Here is a 16,790-nt window from a genome sequence, read left to right as displayed (position 1 = left end):
GACAGTGTACAGCGACCTTTTCTCTGTATCTAATCCTGTGCTGTCCCTGGGAGTGTTTGATGGGGGGGACAGTGTAGAGGCAGCTTTACTCTATATCTAACCCTGTGCTGTCCCTGTCCCTGAGAGTGTTTGATGGGGGGACAGTGTAGAGAGACCTTTACTCTGTATCTAACTCCGTGCTGTCCCTGGGAGTGTTCGATGGCGTCCACACCACAGTGTAAAATGTGGGTCAAGGACAAACTGAGAGGTGAATCGAAGTTGGAGGCTGGTGTTTCTGCTAGATCCTGGGCTGAGTGTGGGAGGGAATGGGGGGACAAGTGGGAGAGAGGTGCGGGTGGTCGCAGATTCTGTTCCCTTGGAACTTGCCCACTGCCGAGTTGCTGTTGTCTGTCAGAGTCAGGAGTCAGCACACATAACAGCAGCTACTGCATCAGTGCTGCAAAGGGTTTTCTACTGCAGTGGCTGTGAGAGCTCACAGCTTTCCTACCCAGATCAGTTCCAACCCACACCTTTGCGTCTCTCTAAATCCTGAGGCCCATGGCTGGTGGCCAGGTGAAACAGCCCGGAATTGTATTTGACTGGCGCCTCTCGGATCCTCATGAATCACCCACGAGTCCACTTGTGCAATTGCTTTATAATTTAAGGTCAAAAGGCCTGAGGATGTCAGGGCTAGGAATGGGCCCATCGAGTCTGAGCCACCACTCAAAGGCTGATCTGACCATCCCCCAACTCCCACTGTCCAATGGTGACAGAAATAGGGAGGGGGTGTAGGGATTGGTGGGGGGTGACTGGGATAGGGAGGGGGTTTAGGGGCTGGAGGAGGTGACAGGGATAGGGAGGGGGTGTAGGGGCTGAGGTGACAGGGATAGGGAGGGGGTGTAGGGGCTGGAGGAGGTGACAGGGATAGGGAGGGGGTGTAGGGGCTGAGGTGACAGGAATAGGGAGGGGGTGTAGGGGCTGAGAAGATGACAGATAGGGAAGGGGTGTTGAAGCTGGAGGGGGTGACAGGGAGGCGGTGTATGGGCTGGAGGAGGTGACAGGGATAGGGAGGGGGTGTAGGGGCTGGAGGGGGTGACAGACGGGGGGGGTGTAGGGGCTGGTGGAGGTTACAGAGGTAGGGAGGGGCTGGAGGGCATGACAGATAGGGAGGGGGTGACAGAGATGGGGAGAATGTGTAGGGGGCAGAAGGAGGTGACAGGGAGGGGTCTGTAGCCAGTGACAGAAATAGGGAGGGGTATTTGGGGATTGGAGGAGGTGACAGGGAGGGGATGTCGGGGCTGGGGAGGTCACAGAGATAGGGAGGATGCTAGAGGGGGTGACAAAGATATGGCAGGGGTGTAGGGGGCCGGAGGGGGTGACAGAGATAGGGAGGGTGTATTATTTGGAAGGCTGTGATTTATTCATTACTGGGATTTGACCCCCTGAGTATGCAACCTTTGAATTGAGCTGGGGCAATCGAGGTGGGGTCCGGGCTCAGGACAGAGGCAACAGCAGGGGGTCAGCGAGGTCTGAGAGTCTGGGCTAAGAACGACCACCCTGGGCTCCCTGCCTCCCCCAAGCAGCCCCTGTTCCATTGGGAACTTGGCTCGAGTAGGGCAGCCATGATCAATGGGCAAGGGAAGCAGAAACCTGGCCAGCTCCTGTGCTGAGAGACGCAGCTACACAGAGAGCAGGGAAGCAGAAACCTGGCCAGCTCCTGTGCTGAGAGACGGAGCTACACAGAGAGCAGCATTCAGAGGGAAAGTGAGTCATTCAGGCCGTGACAATGTGCTGAGGAGCCTTCGCCAACTCAGCTGCCTACTTCCAGGGAATCGTTTACATAACATAACGTGTGTGTTGTGCCAAAAGCACCCAGATACCTTTGAACATCTGAAGAGTTCTTTTGATGGGACTTCACTCTAAGAATGTGAGCATTGCTCCTGAGGGCAGATTTTAAGGCTCACTCCCCACCTATTCCCTCTCTCCCCCCCCCCCCCCCCCGACTCAGTCATCCCTAGTTGCCCCTTGAGAAGGTGGTGAGCTGCCTCCTTGAACCATTGCAGTCCCTTGTGGCATGGAAACCTTGCATGGTGCTGTGAGGGAGGGAGCTCCAGAATTTTCTTGAAAGTAGAGACGCAGGTAGACAGGGCTGTGAAGAAGGCATTTGGTACGCTTTATCAGTCAGTGCATCAAATATAGGAGTTGGGAGATCATATAGCACCTGTACAGGACATTGGTTAGGCCACTTTTGGACTATTGTGTGCAGTTCCGGTCTCCCTGCTATAGGAAGAATGTTGTGAAACTTGAAAGGGTTTAGAAAAGATTTACAAGGATGTTGCCAGGGTTGGAGGGTTTGAGCTACAGGGAGAGGCTGAACAGGCTGGGGCTGTTTTCCCTGGAGCGTCAGAGGCTGAGGGGTGACCTTATAGAGGTTTATAAAATCATGAGGGGGTATGGATAGGCAAGGTCTTTTGGGGGAGTCCAAAATTAGATAGCATAGGTTTAACAAAAACAATGTTGCTGGAAAAGCTCAGCAGGTCTGGCAGCATCTGTGAACAGAAATTAAAGTTTTGGGTATCTGGGGACCTTTCCTCAGAAGGATCATAGGTTTAGGGTGACGGGAAAAGATTTAAAAGGGACCGAAGGGGCAACCTTTTCACACAGAGGGTGGTTTGTGTATAGAATGAGCTGCCAGAGGAAGTGGTGGAGGCTGGTACAATTATAATATTTAAAAGGGAGCTGGGTGGGTATATGAATAGGAATATGGACCAAGCGCTGGTAAATGAGACTAGGTTAATATAGGGTATCTGGTCGGCATAGATGAGTTGGACCGAAGGGTCTGTTTCTGTGCTGTACATCTCTCTGTCTCTAAATGGGAGTCCAGCATCTGCAGTCCTCACTTTCTCCTAGTAGATTAATGTAGGATATCAGGTCGGCATAGATGAGTTGGATTGAAGGGTCTGTTTCTGTGTTGGACATTTCTCTGAACTGCTCTCTGTCTGGGGTGGGGGGGAGGATTGATCTGACTGATGGGGGTCTGTCACCCCAGTGTTGTTCCACCCCAGTGTTGTTCCACCCCAGTGTTGTTCCACCCCAGTGTTGTTCCACCCCATTCTGTGCACGCACCCCTGGGCGCAAGGGGTTGGTGGAGTGGGTGGGGGTGCCTGCACAACTTGAACATCTTCAGCTATAGGGAATACAACTCCTTTTGCTCCTTTCTCTGTGTGTGTGTGTGTGTGTGTGTGTGTGTGAGAGAGAGAGAGAGAGAGAGAGAGAACCCTGCAGTAACACGGAGGACACTTAAAAACACCAGCACTCGGCTGAAGATGTGTGGCAATGTTGCACACCCTGGGATGAGCAGCACCAACCAGAGACAGGAAGCAGATTGCCTCCGCTGTCCCCACTGCACCTTGCAAAGTCATGTCTGTTTTAATCACATGCCATTTCAGAGTCAGAAATTTGCAAATACATCTCTGCGTCTCTCTCCGTTCCTTGCTTTGCAAACTCCTGTGACTTGACGCGAGAAATCCGCGTGTTATTTTTTTCCTTATTTGAAATGTATAAGGCAATCAGAGGAAAGCTAGTGGTGGTGAATACTGCAGGACTGACTTCGCGTTGAAATGCATGCGGCGTCTCTAGCCCAGAAACCAGAGATCAAATCGAAACTTTCAGGCTGTTTTTTAGACCTTTGACAAGTCGCTGATCGGGCAGTTCACGGTTGAGAACCCCCTGCCCCGTCCAGAGGTTTAAAGAAGTCACTTGGATCTGTGTAATAATTACTGCTGCGTTGTTTAGAAATCAGGAATCGCAGTGTGTTTTCTCTCCCCTGTCTGTCCTGCCAGCTAGCTTTTACTGCATTGAAGAGACTGGTCTCTCCCTCCAGCCCCTCTCCTCCTCTGCCAACCTCTCCAGCACAGAGACCCTTCCTTGGATTCAGCAGAGGGGGCCGGGGGGGAAACCGGGCTGCATTTGGAAAGGGGACGGTCCCCATTTCTCCGGGGAAGGAGTCGACTCCAAACGGTGCTGTGCTCCGGGATCTCAACCCCCGTCTCCTGCATCTTCCGCCTGGTCCTCTGCTGCACCTTCACCAGGAGACAGGTGAGAGCCCGCGGAGGGAGGGAGAGAGAGAGAAGGGGGGAATGGAGAGATGGGGATACGGAGATGAGAGAGAGGACGGGAAATAGAGAAGAGAAAGAGGGGGAATTGAGTGAAGGGAGAATAGAGACATGGGATGATAGTGAGATGAGAGAAAAGGGATAGAGATGAGAGAGAAGGGGGATAAAGTGATGAGCGAAGGGGGTAAAAGAGAGATGAGAGAGTGTGGGGAATAGAGAAGTGAGAGAGAGATGGGGAATAGATAGATGAGAGAGAGAAGGGGGAATAGAGAGGTGAGAGAGAGAGAAGGGGGAATAGAGAAATGAGAGAGAGATGGGGAATAGGGAGAAGAGGGGGAATAGAGAGATGAGGGAGAAGGGGGGGAACAGAGAGATGAGGGAGAGATGGGGAATAGAGAGATGAGGGAGAGAAGGGGAATAGAGAGATGAGAGAGAGAAGGGGAATAGAGAGATGAGAGAGAGAAGGGGGAAGAGAGATGAGAGAGAAGGGGGAAGGGAGAGATGAGAGAGAGAAGGGGGAATAGAGAGATGAGGGAGAAGAGGGGGAATAGAGAGATGAGGGAGAGAAGGGGAATAGAGAGATGAGAGAGAGAAGGGGAAGAGAGATGAGAGAGAGAAGAGGGAATAGAGAGATGAGAGAGAGAAGGGGGAAGAGAGATGAGAGAGAAGGGGGAAGGGAGAGATGAGGGAGAAGAGGGGCATAGGGAGATGAGGGCGAGGGGGGGAATAGAAAATGAGGGAGTGATGGGGAATAGAGAGATGAGAGAGAGGGGGAATAGAGAGATGAGAGAGAAGGGGGAATAGAGAGATGAGAGAGAAGGGGGAATAGAGAGATGAGAGAGAGAAGGGGGGAATAGAGAGAGGAGAGAGAGAAGGGGGGAATAGAGAGAGGAGAGAGAGAAGGGGGGAATAGAGAGATGAGAGAGAGAAGGGGGGAATAGAGAGATGAGAGAGAGATGGGGAATCAAAAAATGAGAGAGCGAGAGGGGAATAAAGAGATGAGAGAGAGAAGGAGGGAATAGAGAGATAAGAGAGAGAAAGGGGGAGTAGAGAGCTGAGGGAGAGATGAGGAGAATAGAGAGATGAGAGAGAGATGGGGGAATAGAGAGATGAGAGAGCAATGGGGAATAGAGAGATGAGAGAGAGATGGGAAATAATGAGATGAGAGACAGATGGTGGGAAGAGAGAGATGAGAGAGGGAAGGGGGAAGAGAGAGATGAGAGAGAGAGAAGGGGAAGAGAGAAATGAGAGAGAGAAGGGGGAATAGAGAGATGAGAGAGAGATGGGCGAATAGAGAGATGAGAGAGATGGGGGGAATGGAGAGATGAAGGAGAGATGGGGAATAGAGAGATGAGAGAGAAGGGGGAATAGAGAGATGAAAGAGAGAAGGGGGAATAGAGAGATGGGGGAATAGAGAGATGAGAGAGAAGGGGGAATAGAGAGATGAAAGAGAGAAGGGGGAATAGAGAGATGGGGGAATAGAGAGATGAGAGAGAGAAGGGGGAATAGAGAGATGAGAGATGGGGGAATAGAGAGATGAGAGATGGGGGAATAGAGAGATGAGAGAGATGGGGGGAATGGAGAGATGAGGGAGAGATGGGGAATAGAGAGATGAGAGAGAAGGGGGAATAGAGAGATCAAAGAGAGAAGGGGGAATAGAGAGATGAGAGAGAGAAGGGTGAATCGAGAGATGAGAGAGAGATGGGGGAATAGAGAGATGAGAGATGGGGGAATAGAGAGATGAGAGAGAGAAGGGCTGAATAGAGAGATGAGAGAGAGATGGGGAGTAGAGAGATGAGAGAGAGAAGGCGGGAACAGAGAGATGGGGAATAGAGAGATGAGAGAGAGATGGGGAATAGAGAGATGAGAGAGAAGGGGTAGAGAGAGATGAGAGAGAGAAGGGGAAGAGAGAGAGAAGGAGAATATTGAGATGAGATAGAGAAGGGGAATAGAGAGATGAGAGAGAGAAGGGGAATAGAGAGATGAGGGAGAGATGGGGGATAGAGAGATGTGGGAGAGATGGGGATAGAGAGATGAGGGAGAGATGGGAATAGAGAGATGAGAGAGAAGGGGGGAATAGAGAGATGAGATAGAGATGGGGAATAGAGAAATGAGGGAGAGATCGGGAATAGAGAGATGATAGAATGATGGGGAATAGAGAGATGAGAGAGAGAAGGGGAATAGAGAGATGAGAGCGAGAAGGGTAATAGAGAGATGAGAGAGAGAAGGGGAATAGAGAGATGAGAGAGAGTATGGGGAATAGAGAGATGAGAGAGAGATGGGGAATAGAAAGATGAGAGAGAGATGGGGAATAGAGAGATGAGAGAGATATGGGGAATAGAGAGATGAGAGAGAGATGCGGAATAGAGAAATGAGAGAGAGATGGGGAATAGAGAGATGGGGAATAGAGAGATGAGCGAGAGAAGGGGGAATAGAGAGATGAGAAGAGAAGGGGGAATAGAGAGATGACAGAGAGAAGGGGAATAGAGAGATGAGAGAGAGATGGGGAATAGAGAGATGAGAGAGAGAAGGGGAATAGAGAGATGAGAGAGAGATGGGGAATAGAGAGATTAGAGAGAGAAGGGGAATAGAGAGATGAGAGTGATGGGGAATAGAGAGATGAGAGAGAAGTGAGAATAGAGAGTTGAGAGAGAGAAGGGGGAATATAGAGATGAGAGAGAGAAGGGGGAATAGAGAGATGAGGGAGATAAGGGGGAATAGAGAGATGAGAGAGAGAAGGGGGAAGAGAGATGAGAGAGAGCAGGGGGAAGAGAGATGAGAGAGAGAAGGGGGAAGAGAGATGAGAGAGAAAGGGGAAGAGAGAGATGAGGGAGAGATGGGGAATAGAGAGATGAGAGAGAAGGGGAAGAGAGAGATGAGAGAGAGAAGGGGAATAGAGAGATGAGAGAGAGAAGGGGAAATAGAGAGATGAGAGAGAGAAAGGGGAATAGAGAGATGGGAGAGAGAAGGGGGGAAATAGAGAGATGAGAGAGAGAATGGGGAATAGGGAGATGAGAGAGAGATGGGGGGGGAATAGAGAGATGAGGGAGAGATGGGGAATCGAAAGATGAGAGAGCGAGAGGGGAATAGAGAGATGAGAGAGAGAAGGAGGGAATAGAGAGAGAAGAGAGAGAAAGGGGGAGTAGAGAGATGAGAGAGAGATGGGGGAATAGAGAGATGAGAGAGAGAAGGGGGAATAGAGAGATGAGACAGAGAAGGGGGAATAGAGAGATGAGAGCGAGAAGGGGGAATAGAGAGATGAGAGAGAGAAGGGAGAATAGAGAGATGAGAGAGAGAAGGGAGAATAGAGAGATGAGAGAGAGAAGGGAGAATAGAGAGATGAGAGAGAGATGGGGGAATAGAGAGATGAGACAGAGAAGGGGGAATAGAGAGATGAGACAGAGAAGGTGGAATAGAGAGATGAGAGCGAGAAGGGGGAATAGAGAGATGAGAGAGAGAAGGGAGAATAGAGAGATGAGAGAGTGAAGGGGGAATAGAGAGATGAGGGAGATAAGGGGGAATAGAGAGATGAGAGAGAAAGGGGAATAGAGAGATGAGAGAGAGAAGGGGAAGAGAGATGAGAGAGAAAGGGGAAGAGAGAGATGAGAGAGAGAAGGGGAAGAGAGAGATGAGAGAGAGAAGGGGAAGAGAGAGATGAGAGAGAGAAGGGGAAGAGAGAGATGAGAGAGAGAAGGGGAAGAGAGAGATGAGAGAGAGAAGGGGAAATAGAGAGATGAGAGAGAGAAGGGGAAATAGAGAGATGAGAGAGAAAGGGGATTAGAGAGATGGGTGAGAGAAGGGGGGAATAGAGAGATGAGAGAGAAGGGGGAATAGAGAGATGAGAGAGAGAAGGGGGGAATAGAGAGAGGAGAGAGAGAAGGGGGGAATAGAGAGAGGAGAGAGAGAAGGGGGGAATAGAGAGATGAGAGAGAGAAGGGGGGAATAGAGAGATGAGAGAGAGATGGGGAATCAAAAAATGAGAGAGCGAGAGGGGAATAAAGAGATGAGAGAGAGAAGGAGGGAATAGAGAGATAAGAGAGAGAAAGGGGGAGTAGAGAGCTGAGGGAGAGATGAGGAGAATAGAGAGATGAGAGAGAGATGGGGGAATAGAGAGATGAGAGAGCAATGGGGAATAGAGAGATGAGAGAGAGATGGGAAATAATGAGATGAGAGACAGATGGTGGGAAGAGAGAGATGAGAGAGGGAAGGGGGAAGAGAGAGATGAGAGAGAGAGAAGGGGAAGAGAGAAATGAGAGAGAGAAGGGGGAATAGAGAGATGAGAGAGAGATGGGCGAATAGAGAGATGAGAGAGATGGGGGGAATGGAGAGATGAAGGAGAGATGGGGAATAGAGAGATGAGAGAGAAGGGGGAATAGAGAGATGAAAGAGAGAAGGGGGAATAGAGAGATGGGGGAATAGAGAGATGAGAGAGAAGGGGGAATAGAGAGATGAAAGAGAGAAGGGGGAATAGAGAGATGGGGGAATAGAGAGATGAGAGAGAGAAGGGGGAATAGAGAGATGAGAGATGGGGGAATAGAGAGATGAGAGATGGGGGAATAGAGAGATGAGAGAGATGGGGGGAATGGAGAGATGAGGGAGAGATGGGGAATAGAGAGATGAGAGAGAAGGGGGAATAGAGAGATCAAAGAGAGAAGGGGGAATAGAGAGATGAGAGAGAGAAGGGTGAATCGAGAGATGAGAGAGAGATGGGGGAATAGAGAGATGAGAGATGGGGGAATAGAGAGATGAGAGAGAGAAGGGCTGAATAGAGAGATGAGAGAGAGATGGGGAGTAGAGAGATGAGAGAGAGAAGGCGGGAACAGAGAGATGGGGAATAGAGAGATGAGAGAGAGATGGGGAATAGAGAGATGAGAGAGAAGGGGTAGAGAGAGATGAGAGAGAGAAGGGGAAGAGAGAGATGAGAGAGAGAGAAGGAGAATATTGAGATGAGATAGAGAAGGGGAATAGAGAGATGAGAGAGAGAAGGGGAATAGAGAGATGAGGGAGAGATGGGGGATAGAGAGATGTGGGAGAGATGGGGATAGAGAGATGAGGGAGAGATGGGAATAGAGAGATGAGAGAGAAGGGGGGAATAGAGAGATGAGATAGAGATGGGGAATAGAGAAATGAGGGAGAGATCGGGAATAGAGAGATGATAGAATGATGGGGAATAGAGAGATGAGAGAGAGAAGGGGAATAGAGAGATGAGAGCGAGAAGGGTAATAGAGAGATGAGAGAGAGAAGGGGAATAGAGAGATGAGAGAGAGTATGGGGAATAGAGAGATGAGAGAGAGATGGGGAATAGAAAGATGAGAGAGAGATGGGGAATAGAGAGATGAGAGAGATATGGGGAATAGAGAGATGAGAGAGAGATGCGGAATAGAGAAATGAGAGAGAGATGGGGAATAGAGAGATGGGGAATAGAGAGATGAGAGAGAAGTGGGAATAGAGAGATGAGCGAGAGAAGGGGGAATAGAGAGATGAGAAGAGAAGGGGGAATAGAGAGATGACAGAGAGAAGGGGAATAGAGAGATGAGAGAGAGATGGGGAATAGAGAGATGAGAGAGAGAAGGGGAATAGAGAGATGAGAGAGAGATGGGGAATAGAGAGATTAGAGAGAGAAGGGGAATAGAGAGATGAGAGTGATGGGGAATAGAGAGATGAGAGAGAAGTGAGAATAGAGAGTTGAGAGAGAGAAGGGGGAATATAGAGATGAGAGAGAGAAGGGGGAATAGAGAGATGAGGGAGATAAGGGGGAATAGAGAGATGAGAGAGAGAAGGGGGAAGAGAGATGAGAGAGAGAAGGGGGAAGAGAGATGAGAGAGAGAAGGGGGAAGAGAGATGAGAGAGAAAGGGGAAGAGAGAGATGAGGGAGAGATGGGGAATAGAGAGATGAGAGAGAAGGGGAAGAGAGAGATGAGAGAGAGAAGGGGAATAGAGAGATGAGAGAGAGAAGGGGAAATAGAGAGATGAGAGAGAGAAAGGGGAATAGAGAGATGGGAGAGAGAAGGGGGGAAATAGAGAGATGAGAGAGAGAATGGGGAATAGGGAGATGAGAGAGAGATGGGGGGGGAATAGAGAGATGAGGGAGAGATGGGGAATCGAAAGATGAGAGAGCGAGAGGGGAATAGAGAGATGAGAGAGAGAAGGAGGGAATAGAGAGAGAAGAGAGAGAAAGGGGGAGTAGAGAGATGAGAGAGAGATGGGGGAATAGAGAGATGAGAGAGAGAAGGGGGAATAGAGAGATGAGACAGAGAAGGGGGAATAGAGAGATGAGAGCGAGAAGGGGGAATAGAGAGATGAGAGAGAGAAGGGAGAATAGAGAGATGAGAGAGAGAAGGGAGAATAGAGAGATGAGAGAGAGAAGGGAGAATAGAGAGATGAGAGAGAGATGGGGGAATAGAGAGATGAGACAGAGAAGGGGGAATAGAGAGATGAGACAGAGAAGGTGGAATAGAGAGATGAGAGCGAGAAGGGGGAATAGAGAGATGAGAGAGAGAAGGGAGAATAGAGAGATGAGAGAGTGAAGGGGGAATAGAGAGATGAGGGAGATAAGGGGGAATAGAGAGATGAGAGAGAAAGGGGAATAGAGAGATGAGAGAGAGAAGGGGAAGAGAGATGAGAGAGAAAGGGGAAGAGAGAGATGAGAGAGAGAAGGGGAAGAGAGAGATGAGAGAGAGAAGGGGAAGAGAGAGATGAGAGAGAGAAGGGGAAGAGAGAGATGAGAGAGAGAAGGGGAAGAGAGAGATGAGAGAGAGAAGGGGAAGAGAGAGATGAGAGAGAGAAGGGGAAATAGAGAGATGAGAGAGAGAAGGGGAAATAGAGAGATGAGAGAGAAAGGGGATTAGAGAGATGGGTGAGAGAAGGGGGGAAATAGAGAGATGAGAGAGAGATGGGGGAATAGAGAGATGAGAGAGCAATGGGGAATAGAGAGATGAGAGAGATGGGAAATAGCGGGATGAGATAGATATGGGGTATAGAGAGATGAGAGAGAGAAGGGGAAGGAGAGATGGGGAATAGAGAGAGATGAGAGAAGGGGGAATAGAGAGATGAAAGAGAGATGGGGGAATAGAGAAATGAGAGAGAGAAATAGGGAATAGAGAGATGAGAGAGAGATGGGGAATAGAAAGATGAGAGAGAGATGCGGAATAGAGAAATGAGAGAGAGATGGGGAATAGAGAGATGGGGGAACAGAGAGATGAGAGAGAAGTGGGAATAGAGAGAAGAGAGAGAGAAGGGGGAATAGAGAGATGAGAGAGAGAAGGGGGAATAGAGAGATGAGAGAGAGAAGGGGAATAGAGAGATGAGAGAGAGAAGGGGAATAGAGAGATGAGAGAGAGAAGGGGAATAGAGAGATGAGAGAGAGAAGGAGAATAGAGAGATGAGAGAGAGATGGGAAATAGCGAGCTGAGAGAGATATGGGGAATAGAGAGATGAGAGAGCAAAGGGGAAAGAGAGATGAAGGAGAGATGGGGAATTGAGAGAGATGAGAGAAGGGGAATAGAGAGATGAAAGAGAGAAGGGGGAATAGAGAAATGAGAGAGAGATGGGGAATAGAAAGATGAGAGAGAGATGGGGAATAGAGAGATGAGGGAGAGAAGGGGAATAGAGAGATGAGAGAGAGAAGGGGAAGAGAGATGAGAGAGAGAAGAGGGAATAGAGAGATGAGAGAGAGAAGGGGGAAGAGAGATGAGAGAGAAGGGGAAGGGAGAGATGAGAGAGAGAAGGGGGAATAGAGAGATGAGGGAGAAGAGGGGAATAGGGAGATGAGGGCGAGGGGGGGAACAGAGAGATGAGGGAGAGATGGGGAATAGAGAGATGAGAGAGAGGGGGAATGGAGAGATAAGAGAGAAGGGGCAATAGAGAGAGGAGAGAGAGAAGGGGGAATAGAGAGATGAGAGAGAGAAGGGGGGAATAGAGAGATGAGAGAGAGATGGGGAATCAAAAGATGAGAGAGCGAGAGGGGAATAAAGAGATGAGAGAGAGAAGGAGGGAATAGAGAGATAAGAGAGAGAAAGGGGGAGTAGAGAGCTGAGGGAGAGATGAGGAGAATAGAGAGATGTGAGAGAGATGGGGGAATAGAGAGATGAGAGAGCAATGGGGAATAGAGAGATGAGAGAGAGAAGGGAAATAATGAGATGAGAGACACATGGGGGGAATAGAGAGATGAGAGAGAAGAGGGGGAGTAGAGAGATGAGGGAGAGATGGGGAATAGAGAGATGAGAGAGAGAGAAGGGGGAAGAGAGAGATGAGAGAGAGAAGGGGAATAGAGAGATGAAAGAGAGAAGGGGGAATAGAGAAATGAGAGAGAGATGGGGAATAGAAAGATGAGAGAGAGATGGGGAATAGAGAGATGAGGGAGAGAAGGGGAATAGAGAGATGAGAGAGAGAAGGGGAAGAGAGATGAGAGAGAGAAGAGGGAATAGAGAGATGAGAGAGAGAAGGGGGAAGAGAGATGAGAGAGAAGGGGAAGGGAGAGATGAGAGAGTGAAGGGGGAATAGAGAGATGAGGGAGAAGAGGGGAATAGGGAGATGAGGGCGAGGGGGGGAACAGAGAGATGAGGGAGAGATGGGGAATAGAGAGATGAGAGAGAGGGGGAATGGAGAGATAAGAGAGAAGGGGGAATAGAGAGATGAGAGAGAGAAGGGGGAATAGAGAGATGAGAGAGAGAAGGGGGAATAGAGAGATGAGAGAGAGAAGGGGCAATAGAGAGAGGAGAGAGAGAAGGGGGAATAGAGAGATGAGAGAGAGAAGGGGGGAATAGAGAGATGAGAGAGAGATGGGGAATAGAGAGATGAGAGAGCGAGAGGGGAATAAAGAGATGAGAGAGAGAAGGAGGGAATAGAGAGATAAGAGAGAGAAAGGGGGAGTAGAGAGCTGAGGGAGAGATGAGGAGAATAGAGAGATGTGAGAGAGATGGGGGAATAGAGAGATGAGAGAGCAATGGGGAATAGAGAGATGAGAGAGAGAAGGGAAATAATGAGATGAGAGACACATGGGGGGAATAGAGAGATGAGAGAGAAGAGGGGGAGTAGAGAGATGAGGGAGAGATGGGGAATAGAGAGATGAGAGAGAGAGAAGGGGGAAGAGAGAGATGAGAGAGGGAAGGGGAAGAGAGAGATGAGAGAGAGAAGGGGGAAGAGAGAAATGAGAGAGAGAAGGGGGAATAGAGAGATGAGAGAGAAATGGGCGAATAGAGAGATGAGAGAGATGGGGGGAATGGAGAGATGAAGGAGAGATGGGGAATAGAGAGATGAGAGAGAAGGGGGAATAGAGAGATGAAAGAGAGAAGGGGGAATAGAGAGATGGGGGAATAGAGAGATGAGAGAGAAGGGGGAATAGAGAGATGACAGAGAGAAGGGGGAATAGAGAGATGGGGGAATAGAGAGATGAGAGAGAGAAGGGGGAATAGAGAGATGAGAGATGGGGGAATAGAGAGATGAGAGATGGGGGAATAGAGAGATGAGAGAGATGGGGGGAATGGAGAGATGAGGGAGAGATGGGGAATAGAGAGATGAGAGAGAAGGGGGAATAGAGAGATCAAAGAGAGAAGGGGGAATAGAGAGATGAGAGAGAGAAGGGGGAATCAAGAGATGAGAGAGATGGGGGAATAGAGAGATGAGAGATGGGGGAATAGAGAGATGAGAGAGAGAAGGGCTGAATAGAGAGATGAGAGAGAGATGGGGAGTAGAGAGATGAGAGAGAGAAGGCGGGAACAGAGAGATGGGGAGTAGAGAGATGAGCGAGAGAAGGCGGGAACAGAGAGATGGGAAATAGAGAGATGAGAGAGAGATGGGGAATAGAGAGATGAGAGAGAAGGGGTAGAGAGAGATGAGAGAGAGAAGGGGAAGAGAGAGATGAGAGAGAGAGAAGGAGAATATAGAGATGAGAGAGAGAAGGGGAATAGAGAGATGAGAGAGAGAGAAGGGGAATAGAGAGATGAGAGAGAGAAGGGGAATAGAGAGATGAGGGAGAGATGGGGGATAGAGAGATGTGGGAGAGATGGGGATAGAGAGATGAGGGAGAGATGGGAATAGAGAGATGAGAGAGAAGGGGGGAATAGAGAGATGAGATAGAGATGGGGAATAGAGAAATGAGGGAGAGATCGGGAATAGAGAAATGATAGAATGATGGGGAATAGAGAGATGAGAGAGAGAAGGGGAATAGAGAGATGAGAGAGAGAAGGGGAATAGAGAGATGAGAGAGAGTAGGGGGAATAGAGAGATGAGAGAGAGTAGGGGGAATAGAGAGATGAGAGAGAGTAGGGGGAATAGAGAGATGAGAGAGAGATGGGGAATAGAAAGATGAGAGAGAGATGGGGAATAGAGAGATGAGAGAGATATGGGGAATAGAGAGATGAGAGAGAGATGCGGAATAGAGAAATGAGAGAGAGATGGGGAATAGAGAGATGGGGGAATAGAGAGATGAGAGAGAAGTGGGAATAGAGAGATGAGAGAGAGAAGGGGGAATAGAGAGATGAGAAGAGAAGGGGGAATAGAGAGATGAGAGAGAGAAGGGGAATAGAGAGATGAGAGAGAGATGGGGAATAGAGAGATGAGAGAGAGAAGGAGAATAGGGAGATGAGAGAGAGATGGGGAATAGAGAGATTAGAGAGAGAAGGGGAATAGAGAGATGAGAGTGATGGGGAATAGAGAAATGAGAGAGAAGGGGAATAGAGAGATGAGAGAGCGATGGGGAATAGAGAGATGAGAGAGCGATGGGGAATAGAGAGATGAGAGAGAGGGGGAATAGAGAGATGAGAGAGAAGGGGGAATAGAGAGATGAGAGAGAGAAGGGGGAATAGAGAGATGAGAGAGAGAAGGGGGAATAGAGAGATGAGAGAGAGAAGGGGCAATAGAGAGAGGAGAGAGAGAAGGGGGAATAGAGAGAGAGCAATGGGGAATAGAGAGATGAGAGAGAGATGGGAAATAATGAGATGAGAGACACATGGGGGGAATAGAGAGATGAGAGAGAAGAGGGGGAGTAGAGAGATGAGGGAGAGATGGGGAATAGAGAGATGAGAGAGAGAGAAGGGGGAAGAGAGAGATGAGAGAGGGAAGGGGAAGAGAGAGATGAGAGAGAGAAGGGGGAAGAGAGAAATGAGAGAGAGAAGGGGGAATAGAGAGATGAGAGAGAAATGGGCGAATAGAGAGATGAGAGAGATGGGGGGAATGGAGAGATGAAGGAGAGATGGGGAATAGAGAGATGAGAGAGAAGGGGGAATAGAGAGATGAAAGAGAGAAGGGGGAATAGAGAGATGGGGGAATAGAGAGATGAGAGAGAAGGGGGATATAGAGAGATGAAAGAGAGAAGGGGGAATAGAGAGATGAGAGAGAGAAGGGGGAATAGAGAGATGAGAGATGGGGGAATAGAGAGATGAGAGATGGGGGAATAGAGAGATGAGAGAGATGGGGGGAATGGAGAGATGAGGGAGAGATGGGGAATAGAGAGATGAGAGAGAAGGGGGAATAGAGAGATCAAAGAGAGAAGGGGGAATAGAGAGATGAGAGAGAGAAGGGGGAATCAAGAGATGAGAGAGATGGGGGAATAGAGAGATGAGAGATGGGGGAATAGAGAGATGAGAGAGAGAAGGGCTGAATAGAGAGATGAGAGAGAGATGGGGAGTAGAGAGATGAGAGAGAGAAGGCGGGAACAGAGAGATGGGGAGTAGAGAGATGAGAGAGAGAAGGCGGGAACAGAGAGATGGGGAATAGAGAGATGAGAGAGAGATGGGGAATAGAGAGATGAGAGAGAAGGGGTAGAGAGAGATGAGAGAGAGAAGGGGAAGAGAGAGATGAGAGAGAGAGAAGGAGAATATAGAGATGAGAGAGAGAAGGGGAATAGAGAGATGAGAGAGAGAGAAGGGGAATAGAGAGATGAGAGAGAGAAGGGGAATAGAGAGATGAGGGAGAGATGGGGGATAGAGAGATGTGGGAGAGATGGGGATAGAGAGATGAGGGAGAGATGGGAATAGAGAGATGAGAGAGAAGGGGGGAATAGAGAGATGAGATAGAGATGGGGAATAGAGAAATGAGGGAGAGACCGGGAATAGAGAAATGATAGAATGATGGGGAATAGAGAGATGAGAGAGAGTAGGGGGAATAGAGAGATGAGAGAGAGTAGGGGGAATAGAGAGATGAGAGAGAGTAGGGGGAATAGAGAGATGAGAGAGAGTAGGGGGAATAGAGAGATGAGAGAGAGATGGGGAATAGAAAGATGAGAGAGAGATGGGGAATAGAGAGATGAGAGAGAGAAGGGGGAATAGAGAGATGAGAGAGAGATGCGGAATAGAGAAATGAGAGAGAGATGGGGAATAGAGAGATGGGGGAATAGAGAGATGAGAGAGAAGTGGGAATAGAGAGATGAGAGAGAGAAGGGGGAATAGAGAGATGAGAAGAGAAGGGGGAATAGAGAGATGAGAGAGAGAAGGGGAATAGAGAGATGAGAGAGAGATGGGGAATAGAGAGATGAGAGAGAGAAGGAGAATAGAGAGATGAGAGAGAGATGGGGAATAGAGAGATTAGAGAGAGAAGGGGAATAGAGAGATGAGAGTGATGGGGAATAGAGAAATGAGAGAGAAGGGGAATAGAGAGATGAGAGAGCGATGGGGAATAGAGAGATGTGGGAATAGAGAGATGGGGCAATAGAGAGATGAGAGAGAAGTAGGAATAGAGAGTTGAGAGAGAGAAGGGGGA

The 16,790-nt window shown here is 49.0% G+C and overlaps 1 protein-coding gene across 3 annotated transcripts in view; it reads left to right on the top strand.

The window, feature by feature from the left end:
- Positions 1 to 3,349: 3,349 nt before the first annotated feature.
- Positions 3,350 to 16,790, top strand: part of LOC122542058 (brevican core protein-like) — a 111,099-nt gene continuing 97,658 nt past the window's right edge. For all 3 annotated transcript variants that reach the window (XM_087985077.1, XM_087985076.1, XM_087985075.1), the window contains exon 1: positions 3,350 to 4,077. The gene's annotated coding sequence lies outside the window, so the exon portion shown is untranslated. The remainder of the gene's footprint in view (positions 4,078 to 16,790) is intronic.

The sequence above is a fragment of the Chiloscyllium plagiosum genome, unplaced genomic scaffold (assembly GCF_037043375.1).
Source record: "Chiloscyllium plagiosum isolate Xiang-an unplaced genomic scaffold, Cpla_swu_hap1 HiC_scaffold_50, whole genome shotgun sequence".
NCBI classification, from domain to species: Eukaryota; Metazoa; Chordata; class Chondrichthyes; order Orectolobiformes; family Hemiscylliidae; genus Chiloscyllium; species Chiloscyllium plagiosum.
The sequence above is the reverse complement of the archived record's forward strand: the minus strand, read 5'-3'. Positions and strand labels throughout refer to the sequence as shown.